The sequence below is a fragment of the Heterodontus francisci genome, unplaced genomic scaffold (assembly GCF_036365525.1).
Source record: "Heterodontus francisci isolate sHetFra1 unplaced genomic scaffold, sHetFra1.hap1 HAP1_SCAFFOLD_51_2, whole genome shotgun sequence".
In the NCBI taxonomy this organism is placed as follows: Eukaryota; Metazoa; Chordata; class Chondrichthyes; order Heterodontiformes; family Heterodontidae; genus Heterodontus; species Heterodontus francisci.
Window position 1 is genome coordinate 1,260,182 of NW_027141369.1, and position 16,716 is coordinate 1,276,897.

The 16,716-nt window shown below is 44.6% G+C and overlaps 1 non-coding gene across 1 annotated transcript; it reads right to left on the reverse strand.

The window, feature by feature from the left end:
* Positions 1 to 4,870: 4,870 nt before the first annotated feature.
* On the reverse strand, positions 4,871 to 4,942 carry trnat-ugu (transfer RNA threonine (anticodon UGU)). The gene has a single exon. It is a non-coding gene; the product is annotated as a tRNA-Thr (tRNA).
* Between the last annotated feature and the right edge of the window lie 11,774 nt (positions 4,943 to 16,716).

Here is a 16,716-nt window from a genome sequence, read left to right on the forward strand (position 1 = left end):
ATTATAATAAATATGACAGGTTTAGATAACTTACAGGGCGATGGGGATAGAGCGGGGGAATGGGACTGAATGGATTGATTTACATGGGCTTGATGGGCAAAATGACTTCCTGTACTGTAGTGACTCCATGACTCAATGACTCTCTCTCCTTCTCTCTCTCTCTCTCTCTCTCTCTGTCTATCGCTTTACCTCTCTCTGCCTCTCTCTCTCTGTCTGTCTTTAGCTGGTCCTCTAACTTTCTATCGCACTCTCTCTCTCTTTTTTTTTCACTCTCTCTCTCTCCATTACACACATATTTGTCAATCACATGTCAAAGAAGGAAGCGTAATGAAGGAATGGCTGCGCTCTTGAAAATGTTTCCAGCAGAATAGTTAAATGTTTAAAGTTTCTGTTGGGAGTTTGACCTGAGATGGTGAGACACAAGGATGTGAGGTTATTAAAGTCTTCACCAAATGTAATAGGGAATAATTTTCTTCACTGGTGAACCCAAAGGAACAAATATGGCACAAGAATGAGAAAAGTCAGAGGATTGAGAAACATCCAATGGTTCTTCACATCTACAAGTCAGCAGACCCACAGAAATACAGTAGGTTGAGAGTTCAGATCCAGTGATAGACTGGAGAAATATCGAGCCAGTGCTTTTTTCTTTATAAACCCAACATCTGTCCACTTGGCTATTGCACCTCGTCTCGATGTATCTGATAATACTGATACTATTTGTATTCCACAGTTGCTTTGAAATCACAGGCAATATTAATGGATTGGGAATGTCAATGGTCAGGAACCATTAATGGATTGGGAAAGTCAATGGACTGGAAAATATCAGTGGATTGGGAAATTCAATAGACTGAGTTATATCAATGGATTGGGACAGTTCAGTACATTGTGAAACATCAATGGATTAGGAAACAGGAATTAAAGGGACAGATGGAGTTCAACCTGGAAAAGTGTGAAGTGATTCATTTTGGAAGGTCGAATTTGAATGCAGAATACAGGCTTAAAGACAGGATGCTTGGTAGTGTGGAGGAGCAGAGGGATCTTGGGGTCCGTGTCCATAGATCGCTCAAAGTTGCCACCCAAGTTGATAGGGTTGTTAAGAAGGCATATGGTGTGTTGGCTTTCATTAACAGGGGGATTGAGTTTAAGAGCCGCGAGGTTATGCTGCAGCTCTATAAAGCCCTGGTTAGACCACACTTGGAATATTGTGTTCAGTTCTGGTCGCCTCATTATAGGAAGGATGTGGAAGCTTTAGAGAAGGTGCAGAGGAGATTTACCAGGATGCTGCCTGGACTGGAGGGTATGTTTTACGAAGAAAGTTTGAGGGTGCTAGGGCTTTTCTCATTGGAACGAAGAAGGATGAGAGGTGACTTGATAGAGGGGTACAAGATGATGAGAGGCATAGATAGAGTGGATAGCCAGAGACTTTTTCCCAGGGCAGAAAGGGCTATCACCAGGGGAGATAATTTTAAGGTGATGGAGGAAGGTTTCGGGGAGATGTCAGAGGTAGGTTCTTTACACAGAGAGTGGTGGGTGCGTGAAATGCACTGCCAGCGGTGGTAGTAGAAGCAGATACATTAGGGACATTTAAGCGACTCTTGGATAGGTACATGGATGATAGTAGAATGAAGGGTATGTAGGTAGTTTGATCTTAGAGTAGGTTAAAGGTTCGGCACAACATCGTGGGCCGACGGGCCTGTACTGTGCTGTACTGTTCTATGTTCTATGTTCCAGATGAAAGGATTGCATTAATCAATGGATTAGAAAGTGGAGAGGCAGGAGAAAATGATGCCATTTTAAGTAGGGGGCCGGGGGTTAGTAGAAACAGACCAGGGCTATTTTACTCTCGATCTCACTCCTTTCTTCTATCTGGCTCATTATCACATCCTCTCTCTCTCAGAGCGGTGGGAATCACTGGAACCCACACTTGCTGCTCAGATTGTTTGGTTCCGGGAAAATACAACGTCCACATCAGATTGACAGGAAGGATAAATGTGATTCAGAGCCAATCATATTCCTTTTGGTGATGTGTGCTCAGCTTTGTTATTTCAGCAAAGGCAGCAAGAAATGCAAATCCTGAAGAGTTTTGATAGAGTGAAGAAGGAGAAAGTGTTGCCAGTGACAGAAGGGTCAGTAGCCAGAGGAAACACATTTAAAGTAATTGACAAAATAATTCGAACTGTGATTTTTTCGAATTAGAATATTACAGCGCAGTACAGGCCCTTCGGCCCTCGATGTTGCGCCGAGCTGTGAAACCATCTGACCTACACTATTCCATTTTCATCCATGTGTCTATCCAATGTCCACTAAAATGCCCTTAAAGTTGGCGAATCTACTGCTGCTGCAGGCAGGGCATTCCACGCCCTTACTACTCTCTGAGTAAAGAAACTACCTCTCACATCTGTCCTATATCTATCACCCCTCAACTTGAAGCTATGTCCCCTCGTGTTTGCCATCACCATCCGAGGAAAAAGACGCTCACTATCCACCCTATCTAACCCTCTGATTATCTTATATGTCTCTATTAAGTCACCTCTCCTCCTCCTTCTCTCCAACGAAAACAACCTCAAGTCCCTCAGCCTTTCCTCGTAAGACCTTCCCTCCATACCAGGCAACATCCTAGTAAATCTCCTCTGCACCCGTTCCATAGCTTCCACATCCTTTCTATAATGCGGTGACCAGAACTGCACGCAATACTCCAGGTGCGGTCTCACCAGAGTCTTGTACAGCTGCAGCATGACCTCGTGGCTCCGAAACTCGACCCCCCTACTAATAAAAGCTAACACACCATATGCCTTCTTGACAGCCCTATTAACCTGGTTAGCAACCTTCAGGGATTTATGCACCTGGACACCAAGATCTCTCTGCTCATTTACAGTAACAAGAATCTTCCCATTAGCCCAGTACTCTGCATTCCTGTTACCCCTTCCAAAGTGAATCACCTCACACTTTTCCGCATTAAACTCCATTTGCCATCTCTCAGCCCAGCTCTGCAGCCTATCTATGTCTCTCTGTACCCTACAACATCCTTCGGCACTATCCACAACTCCACCGACCTTAGTGTCATCTGCAAATTTACTAACCCACCCTTCTACACCCTCTTCCAGGTCATTTATAAAAATGACAAACAGCAATGGCCCCAAAACAGATCCTTGCGGTACACCACTAGTAACTAAACTCCAGGATGAACATTTGCCATCAACCACCACCCTCTGTCTTCTTTCAGCTAGCCAATTTCTGATCCAAAGCTCTAAATGACCTTCAACCCCATACTTCCGTATTTTCTGCAATAGCCTACCGTGGGGAACCTTATCAAACGCCTTACTGAAATCCATATACACCACATCCACTGCTTTACCCTCATCCACCTGTTTGGTCACCTTCTCGAAAAACTCAATAAGGTTTGTGAGGCACGACCTACCCGTCACAAAACCGTGCTGACTATCTCTAATGTACTTATTCTTTTCAAGATGATTATAAATCCTGTCTCTTATAACCTTTTCCAACATTTTACCCACAACCGAAGTGAGGCTCACAGGTCTATAATTACCAGGGCTGTCTCTGCTCCCCTTCTTGAACAAGGGGACAACATTTGCAATCCTCCAGTCTTCCGGCACTATTCCTGTCGACAATGACGACATAAAGATCAAGGACAAAGTCTCTGCAATCTCCTCCCTAGCTTCCCAGAGAATCCAAGGATAAATCCCATCTGGCCCAGGGGACCTGTCTATTTTCACACTTTCCAAAATTGCTAACACCTCCTCCTTGTGAACCTCAATCCCATCTAGCCTCGTATCCTGAATCTCAGTATTCTCAACAACATTTTCTTTCTCCACTGTAAATACTGACGCAAAATATTCATTTAACACTTCCCCTATCTCCTCTGATTCCACACACAACTTCCCACTACTATCCTTGATTGGCCCTAATCTAACTCTAGTCATTCTTTTATTCCTGATATAACTATAGAAAGCCTTAGGGTTTTCCCTGATCCGATCCACCAATGACTTCTCGTGTCCTCTCCTTGCTCTTCTTAGCTCTCCCTTTAGATCCTTCCTGGCTAGCTTGTAGCTCTCAAGCGCCCTAACTGAGCCTTCACGTCTCATCCCAACATAAGCCTTCTTCTTCCTCTTGACAAGCGCTTCAACTTCTTTAGTAAACCACGGCTCCCTCGCACGACAACTTCCTCCCTGCCTCACAGGTACATACTTATCAAGGACACGCAGTAGCTGCTCCTTGAATAAGCTCCACATTTCGATTGTTCCCATCCCCTGCAGTTTCCTTCCCCCTCCTACGCATCCTAAATCTTGCCTAATTGCATCATAATTTCCTTTCCCCCAGTTATAATTCTTGCCCTGCGGTATATACCTGTCCCTGCCCATCGCTAAGGTAAACCTAACCGAATTGTGATCACTGTCACCAAAGTGCTCACCTACATCTAAATCTAACACCTGGCCGGGTTCATTTCCCAGAAGTTGTTTTTTCAGCAGTGTGTTGTTCTGGTCTGGAATGCAATCCTGAAAGGTCAGTGGAAGCAGATTCAATGTTAACTCTGAATGGAATTGGATATTTACCTGACATGGAAAATCTAACAGGGCAATGGGGGAAAGGACAGGAGTGCGGGATGTGGGATTAATAGAATAGCTCTGTTAAATATCAAGCAAATGCACAGTAATAAGGTTCAGTGCTTGGACCTCAGTTATTTTCACTCTATCAGTGGCAGAGAAGGCTCGAGGAATCATGTGGCTACTCCTCATGTTCTTCCCAGTGTCCAGGATAAAGTGTAACATCACACTGATTTCCAGATGGCCGAAACAAATGCAAAAGACATCTTTTGTGGCAACATCACATTTAAAGTGAGAAACTAATCATAAGGCACAGACGGGGATTGAACCCGTGATCTTCAGTTTACAAGACTGACGACTTACCACTTGGCCACCATGCCTTTTCTTAATAGACATCTGAGGCTCCAGAGGAGGATTTGTGATTCTTTTTCAATTTGGTTGAAACAGCATCGAGGAACATGCACAGAAATAAAGAGGGATTGTGGAATGGGAAACAGATCAGCCTCATTTACATCATCAGCATCATGAAATCTTCATTCAGACGTTCCATTCCCATCCTCAGCTTTTCTCACATCTGTACAATAATATAAGAGTGGACATTGGGTTGTTACTGGGCAGATTATATAAAGAGACTATGTGCATCATCACAGGACGTGATGTAATATAATCTGTACGGCACCTCATGGAGAGTTGTCGATGAAACCTTCAATGCAAGGTGTGTAGAGTAAACTCAGGTTATTTTAACCGTCAGATTCTTATAAATTCTGTACTAAGCCTTGACAGATATCAGAATATTATATGGGGGCCACAGTAAACCAAAGTGAAGATGGAGAAATCTTTGCCTGCACCTTTGAAAAGGTCACTGGACTGAACCAAGCCGAGGAGTGGCCGAGATGGTTCCAGAGGTTTGCAAGGTATCGTACTGCATCGGGTCTCGTGCAGAAGCCAGACATGGAGCAGGTCAGTACGCTATTGTCTGCAATGGAGGGATTGTGCAGGCAACATCCTCATGAAGAACAGAAGGCTACATGTGCAGAAGTTATTTAGGCACTCAAGACCTATTTTAATTGAGGAAAAAAATGTCATCGTGGAGCCAAAGTTAAAACGCTGCATTTGCTGACAACGCAACCACCAGGTGACGCTGTACTAGCACATGCGCAAATGCAGCCTCTTCCACTGAAACGTCACTGTCTGTGACACTCAGGCAGCTGCCAGGATTAAAGATGGAGCTACTCAATTTATCACAGAAAACAACTTCGACCCAAAAATCCCCTCAAAGGTTGCCATCACCGCCTCCGTCCCACCCCAACAGTCCCCCGCTACCTCTTGCGCATTCGCCAGTTATATAGTACCAAGTCATCTTAATTCACCTAAAGTGAATTACTTTAGGAGCAGTGACTGTCGTTTCATAAGCAAATATGGCACATATCTACACAATGGACATGTTTTGGTTGATACTCGGAGAACGTTGCGCTATTTGAAGTCTCATTAGAAGGACAGCACCTCTGACAGTGCTGCACACCCTCTGGAATTCAGTGAGGTTTCATAGAGTTATACAGCACAGAAACAGGCCCTTCGGCCATCATGTCCGTGCCGGCCATCAAGTACCTATCTATTCTAATTCCATTTTCCAGCACGTGGCCGTAGCCTTGTATTCTGTGGCGTTTTGAGTGCTCATCTAGATACTTCTTAAATGTTGTGAGGGTTCCTGCCTCCACCACTCCTTCAGGCAATGTGTTCCAGATTCCAACCACCCTCGAGGTGAAACATTTTTTCCTCAAATCCCCTCTAAACAGTGCCATCCCATTCTCCGGACGATCATTCCCCGCTTCCCCCCATCCCACTCTCTGACTGCTCACTCCCCGCATCACCCACCACCACCCCCATCCTGCTCTCTGGCTGCTCACACTCCAGGCCATGGGCTCTGCCGCTTCCCTCCTCTCGGCCACTCGCTCCAACATTGCCCCATCACCCCTCGAGGCTCGCCTTGCTTTATCGGGTGGTGCGGTGAAGAATGATCGAATGTTGGAGCGAGAGGCCGAGAGGAGGGAAGCAGCATGGCTTAGAGCTAGTGTCTGGAGGGACGTGGGGGAGAAGCGGGGCGTGAGTGGACGGAGAGAGGGCAGTGCGGGGGTGGGGGGGGTAGCAAGCGGCCGGAGGGCGGGGGAGCAGGGTAGCGAGGAGCGGGCAGCGAGCGGCCTGGAGTGAGTGGCTGAGAGGGGGTAGAGCGTTTTCCTGCGCATGCGCCAGTTAGTCCTGGAAGACGTAGGCTGAGCATGCGCAGCATCTCAGAGCGCAGGAGACTGTTTGTGCATGTGCGAGCTTGCAGCGCTCTGATGACGTCGGCTGGCCGCTGCATTGTCAGAAATCACTTTGAATTTAATAAGCGTACAAAACAGAAAGGGGAGAGTATTCATTCATTTATCAATGACTTGTACAAACTCACGGAGGTTTGTGAATACGGCAACTTAAGAGAAGAGCTGAATGGAGACAGGATTGTGTTCGGGGTATTAGACAACACCCTTTCAGATCATCTACAGTCCAGGGCTGGTCTCACATTAATGAAAGAGTTTCAATTGAGCAGACAAACAGAGGTTAGAAAGTTTAACCAATCCGTTGTTCGAGGGGACAGGGAGAGTCTGATCTCCAGAGTTGCAGACTCAATTGAATTTGTTCAGAAAACAAAAGGAAAAATTAGTGGTAAAAGACAAGAAAGACGGGAAGAGCATCTCGTGGTAGCTGCAACCAATTGCAGTAGGTGTGGCTGAGAGAGACACAAGTGGGAAAACTGCCTCGCCAAAGAAGCTGAGTGTTTTTCCTGCAGAAAGATGGGACACTTTCATTCAGTGTGTCTCAGTAAAATACCAGCACTGAATATAATTAAAGGGAAATCACCAGAGAGCAAAAACGTTAATGAAGTACAGGATATCCAAAGTGTGGAAATACATTTTTTAGGTGAAATCCAGGAAATAAAGTGAGAGTTGCTGGACGACAGAAATTCTGAAATATTTTAAGATAGAGGTAGATAGATTCTTGATAAACAAGGGGGTGAAAGGTTATCGGGGGCAGGTGGGAATGTGGAGTTGAGGTTACAATCAGATCAGCCATGATCTTATTGAATGGTGGAGCAGGCTCGAGGGGCCGAGTGGTCTACTCCTGCTCCTAATTGGTATGTTTGTATGTAAGAAAACATGTTCTAGATACAATGAGAACTATCATTTGTTTGGAAATGGATTTGAACCCCCTTTTATCAAAAGGTGATCGAGCTTTAATTTTTCTACAATTAACAGGCAAATCCTTGTGGAGTTGAGATTGACAGAAACAATGGGCTGGATTCTATAGAGCCCTCGACGTCGAGATCTGTGGTGGGGGTGGGGTGGGGGCCGCCTGAAGATGGCCCCGGATGAGGCCTGCCACGAACCTCAACGCTGGCAGGGCCTGGCTCGATATTGCCGGCGACAGCGAGGCCTTGTGGGGGACCCCCACCGCACGGCAACGGGACCACAAACCTTCATTAATTATTATCCCATCACTTCCTGATATCCCGCTGCGATCTTCAGCCCAGTGGCTGGCACTGCCGTGCCTTCGGAGCCCCATCCGGGCAAATGAGGTGCAACACTGGTGGGGAGGGGGGAGAAGGTAAGTTTCTCAGTGTGGGGGTGGGGGGACGGAGTCAAATTAATGTCTTGGGTGTAGGGGATGGTGGGAAGGGTTATAGTTTACAGTTTGTGCAGTTTTGGGCGGAAGGTCAGATTGTAAAGGTAGGTTTTGGGAGGGAAGGGCAAATAATTAATTTAACTGTTATTGGGGGGATGGGAGAGAGGCAAAAGCAATGTATTTATTTCATTTCATTTAATCTTCCTTTAAATATTTTCCAGTAGGACTAACAGCCCTTTAAAAATGGCTGACACTCCAGTACAGTACTAAGGCAGTGCTGCACTATCAGAAATGCTGTTTTTCAGGTGAGACAGAAAACTGAGGATCCCTCTGCCCTCTCAGGTGGATGTTAAAGGTACCATGGCACTATTTCAGAGAATAGAAGGGGAATTATTTCTGGGGTGCTGGTCATTGTTTAACCCTGAATCAACATCACTTCAAAACAGATTATCTCGTTTTTATCACATTGTTGTTTCTGGGAGCTTGCTGTGCGCACATTGGCCACCATGTTTCCTACATGACTACAGTGACTGCACTTGGAAAGTCCTTCATTGGCTGTAAAAGGCTTTGCAACGTCCTGTGGTTGTGAAATGCAAGTCTTGCTTTTTCCATTGTTATCAGTGTCATTGTGATCAAAAGAAAGGATTCGTGAGCACAAAATTTAGATCAATTTTGATTTAAAAAATGTAAAAGCATCTATATTCTTGCACTGTACTTAATAATCTCCATCTTCCTATCCTTACAGAGTGCAATGTCATCGACCCCGAAATTGATTCCACAATCTCATGGAATCACAGAGTCAGAGAAAGTTTAAGGCACAGAAAGAGGCCACTTGGACCATCGTGTCTGTTCAACAAACAATTTCAGCCGAGTTCTGATGAAAGGTCACAGACCAGAAACGTTAACTCTGTTTCTCTCTCCACAGATGCTGCCAGACCTGCTGAGTATTTCCAGCATTTTCTGTTTTTATTTCAGATTTCCAGTATCTGCAGTATTTTGCTTCTGTGTTACTTTGAAAGTTAAAACTGGCCCACCTGTCTACAATTCACACTGGGGTCTCCCATGAAATGATTCTGTGTAATGTTGTTAGAATGAATGCAGACTCCGAGCACAGAGCTTCCTGTGGGGAATTGGGGATCTGAAAACCAGCAGACTGCAGGAATTTCCACTGGGAGCACAAATTCACAAAATCTACCTTTTATATATCGATTCATTTTGATTGTCCTTTTGGAAAATTATTTTGAAGCAATTTAAACATCAACCCACAGCTCCATGACTGGGTCAATTATGAGGTCATCCTCTGACAGGTCATGTGACAGCTGGAGCCACAAGACATCAGAACCAGATTTGTGACTGGATTAAAACCCGGAATCCTGTCCCAATAGCTTTTCAAATAAAGCTGTTCCTGTTTGAAAACACAGCAGTTAAACTTTCTGCCTGACCATGAGGGGAGCTAGGGAGAAATTTACAAAACTCAATCCTTCAACAAAATAGTTCAAAAATCATTAATATCGAAATCATGTGAGGATTCATATGCAGTAGAGAAACAAGCAGAATACAGAAAGTACAGAGGAGAGCTGAAAAAGGAAAAGAGATCAGCAAGAGAATGTATGAGAAAAGATTAGCAGGTCACATAACTGGGAACACTGAAGTCTTTTACCAAACATATGGACAGACAATGAAAGGGTGGGTCAATTAGGAGATCCTGTGGAGGCAGAGGGTGTGGCTGAGGTACTAATTAAGTGCATTTCATCTGGCATCATAAAATGAGCGGATGTTGCAAATGTCACAGTAAAGGAGGAGGAAGTGAGAAAATTGGACGGAATGAAAATAGATAAAGCGGAGACAATTACAAGGTTGGCAGCTCTCACAGTAGAAAAGTCACCCAGTTTGAATGGGCTGCATCCTGGGTTGCTGAGGGAGGTAAGGTTGGAAATAGCGGAGGCTCGAACCACAATCTTTCAATCCTCCTTGAATATGGGAATGATGCCAGAGGACTGGAGGAATCTCCTCAAGATTCCACATGAATCAGTATCCGTAATTCAACTTTACATATTTAAAACATGTTTACAAAAACAGTAGAAGTACTCTCATAACATAAAAGCAAAATACTGCAGATGCTGGAAATCTGAAACAAAAACAAAAAATGCTGGAAGTACTCAGCAGGTCTGGCAGCATCTGTGGAGAGAGAAGCAGAGTTAACGTTTCAGGTCCGTGATTCGGCACACTACAATCTGCCGGACTGAACATTAAATTCAATCATTTCAGAGCATGACGGACCCCACCCCCCCCACACCCCCCCCCTCCCCCCAACACACTTTTTTATGTTTAGTTTTTTTTTCTTTTTTCTTTTTTATTTGGTTAATTTATTTCAGTTTTTTTTTTAGTTTGGTTAGTTTGTTTCCACTGTGTCTACCCATTGTTTCTGTTTTTAAAAAATGTTTAATGTTTGTGCTCGGAGTGCTTTGTGCATTACAGTCAATTCACACCTTCTCTGTAGTAACGCTTTGTCTTTCAGCACACCATTGAGCACTGTTCAGCACTGTTCGCCTTTGTTCCATGCCCTTCTGGTCAGTTATTCTCTGTGACCTTGTCCAATCAACACCTCTTTTGTTATCTCTTGCCCCACCCCCAGCTTTACTTGCTTAAAACCTTTTCATTTATAATGTTGTCAGCTGTGATGAAGGGTAACTGACTTGAAATGTTAACTCTGCTTCTCTCTCGACACAGATGCTGAATAAACCTGCTGAGTATTTCCAGCATTTCCTGCTTTTACTCTCATAGCACAGTTAACCTGTTTTTTCTCTCTCTGTTCATATTCTGTCTCAGTGTTTGGATCTCTCACTGTTTGGATTGAGAATTGAGCTTGTATCAGTCCTGTGATGGACAGATCTGCTGAGTATTACCAGCATTTTCTGTTTTTTCTTCATTTCGGATCAGAATTTCTTATTGAAACACGGGGAATGCTGTTTCAACTGCTCCGGGGATACCTTCATGAGTTGCTGAAACATTCTAATTCCTATTCCCACACGGAACGAAGCCAGGCAGGAGGAGATACCTGTGACTCAATGATCAGACATTGCAGCTCATGAAGTGTGTTTTCTGATGGTCGATGGGTTCCTGTGTGAAGTTGACACGGGTTTGGTTATTCTTCCTTACACTTTGACCCTTCAGTTAGTTCTTTGTGTTCAGCTGTTTCAGGTGATGTTACTGAGTCAGGAATGTTGGTCAGGACAGTGCGAGAATTCCCTGTGATTCTTTCAATAGCGCTGGGGAATCTTTAACATCCACCAACAGGGCCTCATTTAATTGTCACTTCAAAAACCTGCTGGCAATTATTGCTCAGGATTACACTGAGCTGGGACACTAAGGATATTCAATTAATGAAATCAGTACTTCAAACTGAGAGCAATAGTCCCTCCCACATCCTGATACCTTAGGATTTCTGAACTTTAATTACTGCTTCATTCCTTGGTTTGTGGGCTGGTTCACCACCTGTAGACATTTGAGACACTCACAGGCACTGGTAATCTCTAGGCTTAGAGTCAGAGAATCATAGACAGGTTACAGCACAGAAGGAGGCCATTCAGCCATTTGTGTCCATGCCAGCTCTCTGCAAGAACAAGCCAGCTAGTCACACTCCCCCGCCTTTGTCTGTAACCCTGCATTTTCTTTTCTTCAGATAATTATTAAATTCTCTTTCAAAAGTCATGATTGAATCTGCCTCCACCACACTGTCAGGCAGTGCAACCCAGATCCTAACCAGTCGCTGCATAAAAAAGTTTTCCCTCATGTTGCCTCTGGTTCTTTGGCCTTTCACCTTAAATCTGTGCCCTCTGGTTCTTGACACTTCTGCCAATGGGAATAGTTTCTCCCTATCTACTCTGTCCAAACCCTTCATGATTTTGAACACCTCCATCAAATCTCATCTCAACCTTCTCTTCCCAAAGAAGAACAACTCCAGATTCTCCAAAATAGTAGAAGGCTTTCTATTTCTACTGGAAAATGGGCAGAGAGAAAGCGTATGAGACAGAGTTCACAAGAGAGAGAAAAAATTGGGTATGTGTCTGTGAGAGAGAGCAAGACAGAGGGAGGGAGAGTAACTGTCTGTGTGTGAGAGAGAACACAACCCAGTCCCAATATAATTGCTCTTTCTTGATACTATTCGATAAACTCAGACCCTACCCAGATACCGACAGCTTCTCTCCCTCAATGCTGTTCCCCGCCCTGACTGTACAGAAATCCCCTCTCAAAGCTGCACATTAACACTGGTCTCACTGCTTTTCCCTGCCCTGATGGTGCAGAAATCCCCTCTCATAGCTGCACATTAACACTGGTCTCACTGCTGTTTCATTCCCTGACTGTACAGAAATCCCCTCTCATAGCTGCACATTAACACTGGTCTCACTGCTGTTCCCTGCCCTGACTGTGTAGAAATCCCCTCTCATAGCTGCACATTAACACTGGTCTCACTGCTGTTCCCTGCTCTGACTGTACAAAAGTCCCCTCTCATAGCTGCACATTAACACTGGTCTCACTGCTGTTCCATTCCCTGACTGTACAGAAATACCCTCTCATAGCTGCACATTAACACTGGTCTCACTGCTGTTCCCTGCTCTGACTGCACAAAAGTCCCCTCTCATAGCTGCACATTAACACTGGTCTCACTGCTGTTCCCTGCTCTGACTGTACAAAAGTCCCCTCTCATAGCTGCACATTAACACTGGTCTCACTGCTGTTCCCTGCCCTGACTGTACAAAAATCCCCTCCCATAGCTGCACATTAACACTGGTCTCACTGCTGTTCCCTGCCCTGACTGTACAAAATTCCCCTCTCATAGCTGCACATTAACACTGGTCTCACTGCTGTTCCCTGCCCTGACGGTACATAAATCCCCCCTCATAGCTGCACATTAACACTGGTCTCACTGCTGTTCCCTGCCCTGACGGTACAGAAATCCCCTCTCATAGCTGCACATTAACGCTGGTCTCACTGCTGTTCCCTGCTCTGACTGTACAGAAATCCCCTCTCATAGCTTCACATTAACACTGGTCTCACTGCTGTTCCCTGCCCTGACGGTACAGAAATCCCCTCTCATAGCTGCACATTAGCACTGGTCTCACTGCTGTTCCCTGCCCTGACTGTACAAAAGTCCCCTCTCATAGCTGCACATTAACACTGGTCTCACTGCTGTTCCCTGCCCTGACGGTACAGAAATCCCCTCTCATAGCTGCACATTAACGCTGGTCTCACTGCTGTTCCCTGCTCTGACTGGACAGAAATCCCCTCTCATAGCTGCACATTAACACTGGTCTCACTGCTGTTCCCTGCCCTGACTGTACAAAAGTCCCCTCTCATAGCTGCACATTAACACTGGTCTCACTGCTGTTCCCTGCTCTGACTGTACAGAAATCCCCTCTCATCGCTGCACATTAACACTGGTCTCACTGCTGTTCCCTGCTCTGACTGTACAGAAATCCCCTCTCATAGATGCACATGAACACTGGTCTCACTGCTGTTCCCTGCTCTGACTGTACAGAAATCCCCTCTCATAGCTGCACATTAACGCTGGTCTCACTGCTGTTCCCTGCTCTGACTGTACAGAAATCCCCTCTCACAGCTGCACATTAACACTGGTCTCACTGCTGTTCCCTGCTCTGACTGTACAGAAATCCCCTCTCATAGCTGCACATTAACACTGGTCTCACTGCTGTTCCCTGCTCTGACTGTACAGAAATCCCCTCTCATAGCTGCACATTAACGCTGGTCTCACTGCTGTTCCCTGCCCTGACTGTACAGAAATCCCCTCTCATAGCTGCACATTAACACTGGTCTCACTGCTGTTCCCTGCTCTGACTGTACAGAAATCCCCTCTCATAGCTGCACATTAACACTGGTCTCACTGCTGTTCCCTGCTCTGACTGTATAGAAATCCCCTCTCATAGCTGCACATTAACACTGGTCTCACTGCTGTTCCTTGCCCTGACTATATAGAAATCCCCTCTCATAGCTGCACATTAACACTGGTCTCACTGCTGTTCCCTGCTCTGACTGTACAGAAATCCCCTCTCATAGCTGCACATTAACACTGGTCTCACTGCTGTTCCCTGCCCTGACTGTGCAGAAATCCCCTCTCATAGCTGCACACCAACACTGGTCTCAGGTGAGTTTTGAGTGGTCATTAAATGATCCGACAATGGCGTGGCCTCGGTTAATAGCAGTTTGAAGCCGGATATCAGTTTTAAATTCCATCGGCTCATCCCAAAAACCGACCTTTAAACAAGTCAAAACACTGGAAACACACGATGGCTCATTCAACATCGATGGAGAGAACAAAGACGTTTACTGTTGGGGTTTGGACAATGAAGAGAAACATAGGAACTTGACGAGGACATTCAGCCTTTCGAGTCTGTTCCACCATTCAATTAGATATTTGCTGATCTGTATATTAACACCATTTGTCTGCTTGTTTCTGTAACCCTTGGTACCTTACCTAACTCAAATCTATCATTTGTCAGAAATAAATAAGGAAACTGATTCATCGAATTTCTTAAAAGCAAAATACTGCAGATGCTGGAAATCTGAAAAAAAAACTGAAAGTGCTGACAAGACTCAGCAGGTCTGGCAGCATCTGTGGAGAGAGAAGCAGAGTTAACGTTTCAGGTCAGTGACCCTTCTTCAGAACTGGCAAATATTAGAAATGTAAAAGATTATAAGCAAGTAAAGCGGGGGTGGGGCAAGAGATGACAAAGGAGAAGGTGTAGATAGGACAAGGCCACAGAATAGTTGACCAGAAAAAGGCAAACAAAATGTTAATGGTGTGCTGAAAGACAAAGCATTCGTGCAGATAGGGTGTTAATGGACTGAAAAACTAAACAGCCACAATCACAAACATGAAAACAACAGTGGGTAGGCACAGTAGAAACAAACTGAACAAACTAAAATAAAGTTTTCTTTTTAACTTTGCCGATGTCTTTGTATATATTGTGGATCCTTGTTCAGACTGTCTTCTTTCACAATGTAGTTCTGACCTCTGGTGATGTTGATCGTAATCAGCTTCAACTTGCTGATAGTTTTGGAACTGAGCACATTTTCTTTGCTTGATTCTGCAACATGGAACTCAGTCTGACATGTGGACCCCTGGGAGGACTTAAAAGTAACTTGGATGATCCCTAGGACTGGTGGAGGAGTATCTGATCCATGGGAGAAGATTTTAGATATCAGCTTGTTTAATTACAGTTTCTGTTTTCTCTGTTACTTGTGGAATGTCGGAGCATCCATTATGTTGATCATTGCTCCGAGTCAATTACTGCAGATATTGTCGAATTACCTCTGAACACATCACACATGGGCAGGTGTCGGGACTTGTGGTCACGAGCAACAAAAATCTTCTCTCGTGCTGCAAATATGTAATCTTCCTTCTGGCATTTAAATCTATGAATGTTTCCTGCAGGCTTCGATCAGCATACTGTAGTGAAATATCCCATTTTTCTGCATACTTTACACTTCTTCCCTCTCGAAGGACAAGTTTTGTAATAAGGATCCTCACCACTGCAATGATTGGATGTTTGAATGTGATTGTGACTTCTGTCTTGGTCTTCCTTGACCTTTCTCTGGGTTTCCTCTGTGTCCTTGTGTTTTGTGTGTTTCTCAGGGGAATCTCGTCGTCACGTTATTTGCCTCTTTCTCAGACTTCTGAGTCTCATCATGTCGTGGTCAAGAGTCTCGCACCATATTGTTTTGCTTGCCTAAAACATAAATTTCAGAGTGAGGATTTGCCCTTGCTTGAAAATATCTTGTTAGAAAATGCATCGCAACATCATAATCATTATCGGTTCCAGTGTCTCTGAGTGTATTGAAGGTATTGTCAACTTTTGGTCCAGCAGAGTGTAGGAGTAATGCTCTCTTTCTTCGGGGTGTATTGATAGCGAGTGCCATCATTAGGAGTTCAAGTCTTGTGAGCCATTTGCTCCAGTGTGGCCCTGGGTTGCTGTCTATCTCTGTAAAGGCTGGAAAGACTGGCTGTTGTTGTGCACACATGATGATTGTTGTTTATTTAAATCTGGAATTGTCAATGTAAGTCTTCTGTATGTCCCTGGTTGTCTGTGTGATTACTTCTTTTTAATCCTCAATGTCAGAAAAATATAGTGTTGTGCTGTGTTCTTACGTCTACATTAAATGATGACCCCAGGCTTTATATTCAGATTCAATACAAACAGTATTTATTGTCTTTCTTATCTACATGGCATGATCACAGGTCCCAGGTCTTTTTCTCATCGGTGTGTGTGCGCTCTCCACAAGCCATGTGTAGAATGTGTCTCTCAAAATGGTGTCTCCTTATATATGTATGATGATGTCATCTGTTGCATCAGTGGCTTGGTATCTTAAAGGTACAGTTTCTTAAAGGTGAAGTCACCATTACACAACATTGCAAGCAATGAGTCAGCCACGCTCGATAGAGTGTCAGGAATGAAGGTCAGAGGAGCAGACCAGGCTG